The 4,263-nt window shown below is 36.0% G+C and overlaps 1 non-coding gene across 1 annotated transcript; it reads left to right on the plus strand.

Moving 5' to 3' along the window:
• The first annotated feature begins 2,341 nt into the window (after nt 1–2,341).
• LOC118540383 (U6 spliceosomal RNA) lies at nt 2,342–2,443 on the plus strand. The gene has a single exon (XR_004919607.1). It is a non-coding gene; the product is annotated as a U6 spliceosomal RNA (small nuclear RNA).
• Nucleotides 2,444–4,263: the final 1,820 nt, after the last annotated feature.

The following is a 4,263-nucleotide window of genomic DNA, read 5'->3' on the forward strand; positions in this document are numbered from 1 at the left end:
ACCTGAAACATAACAGCAGCAGAAACTGATAAAAAAGTGAAACAAAGATCTGCAAGACACTGTACTTAAGGCAACAGAATATAATGATTCCTGAGAGATGGAGAAAAAATAAAGCGAGCCCTAAAGTTGCCCCAGTTTATCATCCTGGGAGTTCAAATTCCAAGGCAAAGCACAGGAGTTCAAATTAAGGAGGAGCCTTTCAGACTCCCTAAGTTGAGGAGATGGAATGGAGGACCCAGGAAGACCAAGTCCACCAGAGTCCACAGAACAGTGCTGAGTACAAAAGAGCTGCTAAGAGAGAAACTCTTAACAACCATAGAGGACCTGCCTCAACTCCTCAGCTGAGAACTGATCAGCATATACTTGTAAACAAACTATTCAAGGCCATGAAAAGACAGACCCTAAGGATTGGAGGTAACAGTGCCTGGCATCAAAAGAAGACTGGGAATAATGCCTGTTCCCACCAACCATACTAAAAACGTTGAAATTCATGGGGCCTCGGTAATAGTGAACACTAGACTTAGGATACTAAGGATGCTTAAGGTGCACTGCTCCTAAAAGAATCTTCAAAGCAAGACTCAAAATCATCAAACTGTTTCCAAGTACTCAAATGTGTTCTGAAGCAAAACTCAAGAATATTTAAGAGGATACAAAAATATCCATTACCCAACAAGGTAAAACTCATAATGTCCAGCATCAATAAAAAATTAGCAGGTATACAAAGAAGCAAGAAAATAGAACTCCCAATGAAGAGATAAATCAATCAAATCTAACCTACAACCTCATAGAGGTTTGAGTTAGCAAATAAAGACATAAAAACCAGAGCTAGGACTAAGGTGAGACAGAAGAGGCATGTAAGGCACAAAATTTCAGGAGACACTGATTCTCAAACTTGTGTAAATGCAGATCAGACCAAGAGAAGTTAGAGAGGTAAAACTCTAAGCAACCACAAAAATAATAAGATAAAGCCAACAAAGAAGATAGCATAAAGTCTTTTTTAAACTATGTAATAAATCCCAAAGAAGACAGAGAAATAAGAAAAGGAGACTGGAGAACAGATAGGACAAACAGAAAACCAAAAGCAAGATGATGGATTTAAATTTAATAACACCAATAGTCACATTAAATACAAATGGATAAATACTCCCAAATTAAATGGCAGATATTGTCATATTGGATAAAAAAGCAATACCCAAATACTGCCTACAAGAAATACACTTGAAACACAGACACAAATAAGTTAAAAGTAGAAAGATAGAAAAAAGATATATCATGCTAACACTGGCCAAAAGAAAGCTGGAGGAGCTATATTAATATCAGATAAAATAGGTTTCAAAGAACAAAATATTACCATGGACCAAAATGAGTATTTCATAATAATAAAATGTTTGTTGGATTAGAAGGACATAAAAATATTACCCACTCATGCCCCTAATATCAGAGCATCAAATTACATGAATAAAAAACAAAACTTCAAAGAGTAATAAATCTAAAATTATAGTTAGATATTTCAATACCCCATTCTCAATAATTGCTAGAATAAGTAGACAGAAAATTAGTAAAATTAAATTTGAACCACACTATCAACCAACCTGATCCAAAAGATATTTAGAAGAACAATCCATCTAAGTGAAATAAGTCAAGCAGAGAAAGTCAATTATCATATGGTTTCACTTATTTGGGGAACATAAGGAATAGCATGGAGGACATTAGGAGAAGGAAGGGAAAAATGAAAGGGGGGAAATTGGAGGGGGAGACGAACCATGAGAGACTATGGACTCCAAGAAACAAACTGAGGGTTTTAGAGGGGAGGAGGGTGTGGGGATGGGTTAGCCCGGTATTGGTTATTAAGGAGAGCACATATTGCATGAAGCACTGGGTGTTATATGCAAACAATGAATCATGGAACACTACACCAAAAACTAATGATGTAATGTATGGTGACTAGCATAACATAATAAAATAAAATTTAAAAAAATAACGAGGGACAAAAAAAAGAAAAAGAACACTCCATCCAAAAAAAGCAGAATACATATTCTTTGCAAGTGTGCATAGACCATTTATTTGGATAAACCATATTCTGGATCATAAAACAAATCTGCATAAATTTTAAAGAATTCAAAGAATACGCAAACTGTTCTCTGTCACAAATATGTTATATTAGAAATCAATAACAGGAAGATATCTTTAAAATCCCCAAATACCTGGAAACTAACATGCTTATAAGTAATACATAAAATAACAAAATCAAAAGTTTAATTAGAAATTAGAAAATAAATTGCTATAACTAATAAATTCAGTAAAGTTACAGGATACAAAACCAATATATAAAAATATTTTGGTGCTCATTTTGGCACACATATTCTAAAATTGGAACAATACAGAGCTTAGCATGGTCCCTGCACAAGATAACCCACAAATTCATGAAGTATTCAATATTTTTTTTAAAATCTTCTGTATTTCTATGCACTAATAACAAACTATCAGAAAGAGAAATTAAAAATAACCCAATTTACAATTACATCAATAAGAATAAAATACATAGGCATAAATTTAACAAAAGAGATGAAAGATCTATACACTAAAAACTATAAGATATTGGGCAACTTCGGGGCACCTGGGTGGCTCAGTCGGTTAAGCAGCGGCCTTCAGCTCAGGTCACGATCCCAGGGTCCTGGAATCGAGCCCCGCATCGGGCTCCCTGCTCGGCGGGAAGCCTGCTTCTCCCTCTCCCACTCCCCCTGCTTGTGTCCCCTCTCTCGCTGTGTCTCTCTCTGTCAAATAAATAAATAAAATCTTTAAAAAAAAAAAGGTATTGGGCGGCTGGGTGGCTCAGTTGGTTAAGTAACTGCCTGCGGCTCAGGTCATGATCCCAGGGTCCTGGGATTGAGTTCCACATCAGGCTCCCCCTGCTCTGCGGGGACCCTGCTTCTCCCTCTGCCTCTGCCTGCCACTTCCCCTGCTTGTGCTCTCTCTCTATCTCTCTATCTCTCTGTCAAATAAATAATTAAAAATCTAAAAAAAAACTATAAGATATTGATGGAAGAAATTGAAGAAGGCACAAATAAATGGAAAGATATTCCATGCTCATGGATTGGAAAAATTAATATTGTCAAAATGTCCATACTAGCCAAAGCAATCTACAGATTCAATGCAGTTCTTATCAAAATTCCAGTGGCATTTTTCACAAGAATAGAACAAAGAACCCTAAAATTTGTATGGGATCACCAAAGATCCCAAAGATAGCCAAAGCAATCTTGAGAGAGAACAAAGCTGGAGGTCTCACACTCCCTGATTTTCATCTATATTACAAAGTTATAATTATCAAGCTATAGTATGGAATAGTCATAAAAACAGACACATAGACCAATGGAACAGAATAGAAAGCCCAGAAATAAACCCACACATATTTGGTCAATTAATTTATGACAAAGGAGCCAAGAATATAGCATAGGGAAAAGACAGTCTCTTCAATAACTGGTATTGGGAAAACTGGACAGCTACATGCCAAAGAATGAAATTCAATCACTATCTAATACCATACACAAAAATTGGATTAAAGATTTGAACCTAAAACTTAAAACCATAAAACTCCTAGAAGAGGGGTGCCTGGGTGGCTCAATCGGTTAAGCATCTGCCTTCAGCTCAGGTCATGATCCCAGGGTCCTGGGATAGAGCCCCATGTAGGACTCCCTGCTCAGTGGGGAGTCTGCTTCTCCTTTTCCCTCTGCCCTTCCCCTTGTTCATGCTCTCTCTCTCTCTCTCTTTCTCTCTCTCCCTCCCTCAAATAAATAAATAAAATCTTAAAAAAAAACAAACCTCCTAGAAGAAAGTATAAATGGTAAGCTCTTTAACATCAGTCTTGGTGATTATTTTTTGGATCTGACATCAAAAACAAAAACAACAAAAGCAATATAAACAAGTGGGACTGCATTAAACTAAAAAGCTTTGCACAACAAAGGAATCAACAAAATGAAAATACAACCTACCAAATGGGACAAAATATTTGAAAATCATGTATCTGATAAGGGGTTAATCTCCAAAATATATAAAGAACTCATACAAGTCAATGACACACAATCCAATTAAAAATTTGACAGAGGACCTGAATAAACATTTTTCCAAAGAAGACATACAACAGGTAATAAAAAGGTACTCAACATCACAAATTATCAGAGAAATTCAAATCAAAACCACAATGAGATATTAACCTCACACTTGTTAGGATGACTATTATTAAAAAGCCAAGAAATAAGTGTTGGT

This window comes from Halichoerus grypus, chromosome 4 (genome assembly GCF_964656455.1).
Source record: "Halichoerus grypus chromosome 4, mHalGry1.hap1.1, whole genome shotgun sequence".
NCBI classification, from domain to species: Eukaryota; Metazoa; Chordata; class Mammalia; order Carnivora; family Phocidae; genus Halichoerus; species Halichoerus grypus.